The following is a 9,336-nucleotide window of genomic DNA, read 5'->3' on the forward strand; positions in this document are numbered from 1 at the left end:
CTCTCATAAGTACTTAAATCTTATTTGAAAAATGATGTTTTAATCTTGAAAAGAGTATTTAATTCTAACTAACCAAAAAAAAAAAAGGAGATTTTAATTCTAACTACTCGAGCCCAGGCCGCTGCTAGGGCCATGCTCTTAGGCTTTGGAGCCTAGACAAGCATTTTTATTATTATTATAAAAAAAATCATGGTTCAAGTTTTTAATACTAAAAAAACTAAATTTTAACTTTTTTCACCCAAAATATATATAAAAAATAAATTTCTGAAACTATATGCATTTTTTATTATCAAAAAAATCATGTTCTAAGATTTTAAAAGTAAAAACCTAGATTTTAACTATTTTCATAAAAAACATGAAAGAAATAAACTTCTAAAACTATATATCCAATAATGAAACACATTTTAATCCTGTTAAAATTCAAAATGTAAAAGTTTTTTCTGAGACTTAATTTATTTTTCCAACATCGTGAAAATCACTTTTATTGAGTTCCTCTCTAATTTATATATATTCTCAGACAGACTAGAAAATTCCGAAAACATTTTGTCATACTTCCATCCGTAAAGGGAATGCTTTCCCTCTCTTTTCACATCTATCCTCCTCTATTTTTCTTCTACTTTCAACAACACACTCGTTGTGACATAGAAATTAGTCATGCAAGAAGAGAAAAAGCTGTGTGCCAAGATTCTCCCCATCCTTTCGAGTCTCGTACACACCATCCAGTAAAAGATTACTTAATTTATATTGTTTGCTTACTTAATCTTGCAATTTTAGTGCCACGATGACCCTCCGATGATGTTAATTCCCTTTTTTTTTTAATGCTTATATCAGCACCGCTAGCAAATTAAACAGAGAGATAGCATAATTCAAGAGGGTGTGGACTCTTGACGATGCTGGAAATGGTAGGAAACATGCCGTTCTCTGCTAATAATCATCTATAGTTTATGTACAAATTGAAGCAAATACTGCTAAGGGCTCGCGCTTGGTTATCTAGCAATTAGCTAGGTAGGCTGGAAGTGCTCCGGCAAGTTCAAAATTCTTGTTTTTCCGATGTATCTCCTCACTGCTTTCATCTTTCAGGCAAAGCAACCTGCATGCAGATGCTTGCCAGCTCCACTGTATCTGCTGCATTCATTATGTTGTTTTCAACTTGAATGCACTATATAGAGAGGGCCTTCCGCCGGTGGAGGGGGGTCACCTGAAGTCCTTTTATTCCCTGATAGCAAGATCAAGAACTAGTTTGACTATAACGAAAACGAACAGATAAAACAGACCTTTCAGGCAAGGAGCCGCCCTACTTTTTTCACTCTGTAATCATTGCTCATAATGACACATGCACAGCACAAACTCTCATTATTGAATACACGTACGTTAACCAGCGTCACATGCTAAAAGAAAATTAAAGAGACATGGAAACAACATTCATATTGTGATTTCAAGTGGTTGAGCGAGGATCTTGAATCTAGATTCAGGTGATGCTATATATATGAGGGTTGACGTCCCGGAGCTTGAACCAGCCATCGACAAAATCATAATAACCACCCCTCAGAGCTAGAGTTTTCATTGCTATATATATGACTTATGAGGGTTGACCTCCCGAAGCTTGAAACAGCCATCGACAAAATCATAATAAGCACCCCTCAGAGCTAGAGTTTTCATTGCTGTATAACCTTTCTTGAACTTATGGGTATGTCTGTATGTTTATTGGTGACAAATTCACAGCCTCCTGCAAGACAATTTTGCTTAAACAAATTAACATCACCAGCTTCATTTCAGCTATCCACTATATAATAAAAAGTAATAACCTTTTCACAAATCTGGTTCTGCTTTTCAGGTGACAGATGCACAAACTCAGCTCTGACCTTAGCCAATTTTATCCAAAGTCACTGCACGTACTTTCATTTCCATCATTCATATTTCTCCACGTAAAGACAATCAGAAAACAAACAAAAATCCTTACTTTTCATCGGAAACATGTCATAATTCATTTTGGTTGTTCCTTCAAATCTATTATTTTTTTTTCACTTGCAAAAGTAAAAAATTAAAAGTAATAATAACAAAAAAAAAAACTGATAATTTTATAAAAGCTCGCTAAGTAAGATTTCAAATATATGTAAAATAATCAAGCTTTCAAATATATGTAAAATAATCAAGCTGGAGTTTTGGATAAAATTAAAAGTCTAATCATACCTTATTATACCCAAAATTAAAGATACAATACAGATTCGAGGTTAAATTAATTAATTATTAGATATATCAACATAGAAATAGGCACATCATTAGATTTTTAAAATACCAATTTGATTTAATCATGAGCCAAATTAAAAGTTTAATTATGTTTAAGGATTAATTTGGGTCAAATTAAAAGATTTAATTAGGTGCAATGACTTAATTATACTTTTAATGGGTAAAATTAATTTTATTAGAGACTTAATTGGTGAAAAATTAAGTTTGATAGCCCAATTTTGAGAAGATTATAATTCTAGAAGACCAAACTTAATTTTTACAAAGTCAATTAATTGAAATCAGGGGTAAAATTACAAGAAAATCAAAGTTGAGGGTCAATTAAAGATTAAAATGAAGAAATTCAAAACCAATGACTTTTTTTGAAAATAATGCTAAATTTTAGGGTTAATTTGATTGAAGATAGGTGTGAAATTAAAAAAATTAAAAGTTTAATGATCAATTAAGTGTCAAATTGCATAAATTCAAAACCAAGAATCATAATTAAAAAGACATTGAAATTTAGGGCTAATATTGAAGTTCAGTAAGGTTAAAATTATACAAAATTAAAAGTTTGAGGTCAATTAAAGATGTGATTAAAACAAATCAAAAGCCAAAAGACTAAATTGAACATTAGTCAAATCCCTAATTGAAATCCTAAAAAGTCAAAATGATGTTGTTTCATGTTTAACCAAAACAATGCCATTTGACCAAACAAAAACAAAACAAAAATAGAGAAAACCAAACGACATGTCGTGTGTTGTGTGATTACTATTCATCATCCCCTGCCTTTTACCCGAAAAGGTTACTCAAGTGACTACTTTTTTAGAGCATTTAATACATTATCTCTCAACCAAACTAGACAAACCATACACAATTATGATGTCCTGACATTGTACTATACCCTAGTGTAATTCTTGCTAGCTAATTGCCTTTATAACTACCACGACGCCACCTTGAAGAGGCCAACCTGACTAGTCTTTAACAACTCATTTTTTGCAGATCATGATGACACATTTGAGCTAATGGTTAGGATCTTTCTTGCTTGAATCAAGGGCCAAGATTGGTCCCTGATAAAGACAAGATGTCTCTTTTCCACCCCATATAAATAAGAGTGGATTTCGGGCATTGAAGGAAAATAAATCTAAGTGCATAGTAGGCAAAAAACCAACCTATCCCAGTCTTTTTCCTTATCTTCCAACACTATCCTTCTCTTTCCCCACCGTGTCCTCATCCCTAACGACCTCGTTGCCAACTTCTCTACCAACAGCTCCATCGTGAGCCACGAGCACGACCACCAGCTGTCAACCCCCACGCCAGGTAATTCCATAACCTCTTTTTTTTTTTTTTTTTTTGCATTTAGGATGTTAATTAATTCACATCATGCAACTGCTAGCTTTTTCTAGCAATTATAAGCTGGGCTGGACCCGTTTTAGCCCAACCTAGATGGTTGGGCTAGGTCCAGTCTAATATTAAAAAAAAAAAAAAGATTGTTGGGTCGTTAGTCGATCTAACTCCACTAACTAGGTTGGGCTTGGACTTCGAGTTAGGTCAAGCCTATTTATTTAAAAAATATATAATAATAATAAATAAAATAAAATAAAAATTAATTTTTTAGAAGATCATTTTGAAATTATTTATAGGTTCATCACATGTTTTTCTCACAATTTTATCTAATATTGGTCGGTAGACTTACACTATAAGATACGGACCCAGTATAAAAATATCTCATTTTCCCTATGAAAAATTCAAAATTTCAAAAATGAACTTTTTTTTATAAAAAAATATTTGTTTTTGCACATATGATCAAATTTTAAAGGTTTTTCATGTAATTTTTTTTTAAATCATGTTTAAAAAAAAATGCAAAAACTAGATATTGTAACTGATTTATAATTATCTATTAGGGTTTGGTCAAAATATCAAAAATTCTATAATAACTAGTTTGTCAACCGGAACATTAGGAATAGAAAATAAATGGAACGATAAATTTGAGACTTAGAATGGTTAGGATTTAACCGATAAGTAAAGACTTTCTTATGAAGGGAGATCTGCCTTGAACTTTAGATGGGACCAATGAATCGAAACACAACTTAGAATAACAATATAAAAATAAAAATAAAAAACAATGGAGCTTGTCTTAGGTAGGGTGCAATGGGGGTGATGTGTTTTCCCCTTATACAACTAGTCCCCTTACCCAGACTCTAGCAGACCTTTAGGTTTTCTAATGATCATAATACTAGGTGGTGATTCCTGAATTTCATAGTCATAACTTCATGATTAAACCCAAAACTCCCATTAACATTTCATGAGGTAGATCCATCATTCGATGTCATGCATATCACGACATCATACTCTCTATCCCACCACAACAACTATATCTAATGACCATGATATTCTTTACTGGTGAAACTTCCTTATAGGAAAAAAAAATGGGAAGTGTTTAATAGAATAAGTGTTCAAGAAAAAGGTTTGTAAATTTTCCTCTAGTGTTAGCACAACGTATTCAATAGTTACTCCAACTCCAGAGTATCTCAACTGCGTGCATGCCAAATTACAATAATAGTTAGCTAGATGCATAACTAGGCTTGTCATTTAAAGATTAGTGGATGATGTGCAATACCCATAACTTAAAACTTCCATTATTTCAATGGTTAATGGCGCTTAGAACTATCAGCACCCTCCTCAATGATTGATCAAACTATAATTATTGCTTAATCCATAAACAAAATTGGATATTTAATTGTATCCCTCTCTCAAAATAAGGCTACCATTTATTGTTCAAGTGAGACAAACACATGGCACAATACAATGATTGTTTTTTGTTATTTAATTACTCTTATTTTAATCATGAATGCATGCATGCATTTACATAACATGATTAGAAAAAAGCATTATATGTCAATTAAAAGCTTCTTCAATCCTTCAATAGCCACCTCTAATGATGGTTTAGCCATATTTGTAGACCTACAGCAAAATTAAAAAAAAAAATACTTAGCTAAATAGATGCATGTAACAAAATATTATAAATGATTTATTGCTAAGAACTAAGAAAAATAAGAGTTTCTCAACTAAATGGAAGGTGGGAAAAGACCTTTCCAAGCTAAGATAAATTGAATTGCTGTTTAGATGATTCTAATCAATAGCAAGACTTAAGTTCCTTATTGAGTTCCTTTTTATAAACATTCTTGTTAGCATGTTTCCTTGTATAAGTCAAAGTGTCTTAACCAATGAAATATTTATTCAAAAATATTCATAAACATTTAAGCCCGTGCATGAAAGGAATAGACCTTCCATTTTTATTTAATTTAGAGCCAACACCCTAACTATTGGGTTAGCTTCCATGGAAGGAAACGTTTCTATCGAGTAAAGAGTTAAACAACAGGCTGAGGTTGAGCCTTAATAAAGCCCTATTAAAAGGAGGAAGCACGTTAGCTATTAAGTTTTTCTTGCTCTTAAATGTTAGCTTTATGAAGAGCTGGTTTCGGCCTTTATTGATAGAATTAGACTCTCTTTTCATCAGTCTTAAGTTGAGGATTCTAACCTAGCTCAATGACCCCTCTGTAAAGCTCTAGTCAAACTACCTACAAGCGGTAGGGGTCAAGTTATTGATGTGAGATGGATCCACAAAAAAAAGGGTTCTAGTTATAATCCAGAAATAATTTGCATATATATATTTTATAAAAACGTGAAATCAAAGTAGGGGATAAAGTCGCTGGAAGACATGGAAATAAATGCATTGTTTCTAAAATTTTGCCTAGAAACGATATGCTTTATTTGCAAGATGGAGGACCTGTTGATATGGTCTTCAACCCATTAGGAGTACCTTCACGAATGAATGTAGAATAAATATTTGAATGCTCACTCGGGTTAGCGGGAAGTGGGTCTTCTAATTTCAATAGGTTGATTGTTTCGCTTCTATACCTTCCAAAAAGAAAAAAAAAGATCTCTAAGAGTCGTTTTCTAGATTTGAAAAAGAGTATTAGGGTTCTCCCAATAAAAAAATAATGTATTATATCTTAATCTAACTGGGTTTTGCAGTGGTAGAGGAACTAGATCGGAAAAAAAAAAAAAAAGAATTCTAGTTATAAGATATCTAATAAAACCGTAGCTGGAATTGAGATCTCATTCAAAGAGAAAGATATCAATATTTTGAAAATGAGCTAACTGAAACCGTCACTCTTGAGATAAAATATAAGTAAAAATATAAATTGGATTCTTTAGAGGGCATCAACAAAATTGAGAGCTTAACGTGCTTTTCCTATGTTATCTTCAATAATGGAGTGAATATTTTAAGAGCCTATGGTCATCAATTTTGAGCCCTAGAATTATAGGGGTGACCAATTTTTTTTCCAGTCCTAAACACCAATATAATAAAACAATTTTTTTTTCCTGAAGAAAAGTTAAAATTTGTTATAAAAAAATATCTATAGCATCTATAGCTTAGTCAAAATTATACTTGTCTATCAAAATATTAGTCTCTAAATCCTTTACGCGCGCCATGCATCTTCTTATGGTTACCTCCTTAATTGTGCGGCTGAATACACGACCTTTACCACCTTTACATCACCTCCATCACAACCGCCTCTTGCCAAATCGGAGGGGTAAAGGGGAAGAACATCAATGAGTTTAGCGGATGAGGATTTGCCTCCACTTTTATCCACTTTAGAGGTTTAGGGTCACTCCATTCGGTTGGTTCTTGAAGTGGCCTAGCTTTTGGGAGAGAATGTTCCTAGGACTACTGCTATGATGGTACTGAAGGTTTGGTCAGAGGCTAGCCTATGCTTAACACACTGGATCCCCAATTACTGTAAGCAATTTAATTTGGATTTGTATGTTGCTGGATTTTATACAATTGTTTAATTATTTTTGAGGTTTTTTTTGAGAAGTGATTTTATATATCTTATTTGAGATGAGATATGTATCCATCCTTATGCATTGTTTTGGTTTATGATTTTCCTACCCTTCCTTGCGTTTTTTCTCTGTCAAAAGTTTGGTATCTTTAAAGATGATTTCTTTATTTGACATTAATCCCAACGATGAGCCACTGCCATTAAAAACCCGACACAAGGACTGGGGTGATGAGCCAGGAACATTAGCTAGCCGAGTGTAGCATTGCGACATGGTGACATGCTGACTAGAACATTTGTACAATCTAATCGAGCCATGGCTCCTGCCCAAAGCATTGAGCCATGGTCAAACCCATTGACATCGTTGTGTGGACCATTGAATCTCTTCACTTTAGGTATTGGAAATGCTCATGGAATGTGAATGCAGATCTCTAATAGCTATTGAGTTTGGTTAGCCTGATGGAATGAGAAGCTGATGCAAGATCAGGTAAATGAGTGACTAGGCCAGCTTAGACATCAAAATGGAGTTCAAACCCGGTGACTCTTAAATTTGCTGTGATTTTAGTGTTTGGAATTATGATAGTATTTATAATTTAAAGTGTTTTTTATTTAGAAATTTATTAAAATTATATTTTCTTATTTTCTAAAAACTATTTTTTAAAAAATAAATTCATAGTTAAAAATATTAAAAATAAACAAATTAATTATTTATATTTTTAAAATTTAGGTAGAGTACTCGTGGTTTTAATTTTAGCAAAGCTATAGTCATGCAAAATATAAAAATTATTTTTCTATGCTAAATCAAGCAATATTGTTTTTATATTTATTTTATTAAAAAAAAAAACATGATTTGTTTTAGAAAAACTTGTCCATATATAATTAAAAATCTTTTAATAATTATTTTTTATCCTTTTTCATCATTTATTTAACACATGCTAAAAAAACTAAAAAAAAAAAAAAGCAACACACACCCTTCCCTTTTCCACTAATCTTACTCACACACCTTACAAATCATCAAAATTCAACAATAATTAAAAAGAAAAAAAAAACATTAAACATTAAACATCATTCAATTTTCAAAATATCAAAATAAACCTTGTGAAGGTTGGGAATAGATTGGAGGAAACTCGGGAACAATGCTGGAAGACCCTGAAACAGTGCTAGAAGACCCTGGAACAGTGGCGGTGTCTCTTCCTCTTTCTTCCCGTGCCGATGGTGAATCTCAGAGTTACCTAAAGAAAATCAGCATAAGCAGAATCTCATTTTTTTTCTTAACAGGTTTGTTTCTTCCTTCCACCCCCTACGGCTGGCCTTCTAGTGTTGGTTTGGCTGTGAGTGGTGTTTGCCACGTTTTGTAACAATGAGGGAGACCATGAGGGAGAGATAGAGGGGAGGCTGGTTTGGTTTGCTTGGACAAAACAACAGAAAAAAAAGGTTTCGATGATGTTAATTTAAGGTTTTGGTGGAGATGGAAGAGCTGGACGGAGAGAAATGGAGAAGCTGTTGTGGATGGTGGAGACAACTGATGTCGTTGATGGTGGCCACTGACCAACACTTGAGGCGTGCTGGTAAGAATCGCTGGCTGGATTTGGTCATCTGTCTTGATGGAGGGAGCTGGTGAGAGGGAATGTCACTGAGGTGGCTGTTGCTGGGTTTTGACAATGATGGGTGGCCTTCATTTTTGTTACTGCTGACGGGGTTACTGCCATTGTGATGCTTGACTATTGCTGCCTCAGCCGGTGCGGGTGCTGGCGGTTATTGATGGACACAGCTCCGCTGATGGTGGTAGGTATGGCCTATGGGTATGGTTGTCAGTGGTGAAGAAAGATAAAAGGTTTTTGAAAGGTGAAGGATATGGTTTGTGAGAAAGGAAGGCCAACAGTTGGCCTGTTAGGGGGGGGAGAAAAAATCAACCTTTTTGGCTTTGTGTGTGTGGTTAGCTAGTACAGTGGCTAGAAGGCGGAAGGTCCAGCGGTTATGCTGGCTGTGTCAGTGGGCTGAGAGATGTGGCCATCAGTTTTGGAAGAGGGGAGATGAAAAGTAATAATAAAAATCTTGATAACTCCATAAAAAATAATAAATAATTTTGAAATTGGTCTATTTAAAGCTTAATGCATTGAAAATAAATTTATGAATATTGAGCTTCTTTCAAATAAAAAATTAAAAATAATAAAAATAAAATAAATACATCAAAATTATATATTTTTTATTATTTCTCGCTATTTTTTTAGAAAAAATTATGACAATTGCCTTCTTTTCACAATCT

General features: G+C 33.4%; 1 long non-coding RNA gene across 1 annotated transcript; it reads right to left on the reverse strand.

Annotated features, from left to right (window-relative positions):
- Positions 1–1,391: 1,391 nt before the first annotated feature.
- On the reverse strand, positions 1,392–9,121 carry LOC140954334 (uncharacterized). The gene is made up of 3 exons (XR_012167496.1): positions 8,166–9,121; positions 1,806–1,886; positions 1,392–1,726 (listed from the first exon to the last, which is right to left on the reverse strand). It is a non-coding gene; the product is annotated as an uncharacterized lncRNA (long non-coding RNA).
- Between the last annotated feature and the right edge of the window lie 215 nt (positions 9,122–9,336).

This window comes from Populus alba, chromosome 12, assembly GCF_005239225.2.
Source record: "Populus alba chromosome 12, ASM523922v2, whole genome shotgun sequence".
Taxonomy (NCBI): Eukaryota; Viridiplantae; Streptophyta; class Magnoliopsida; order Malpighiales; family Salicaceae; genus Populus; species Populus alba.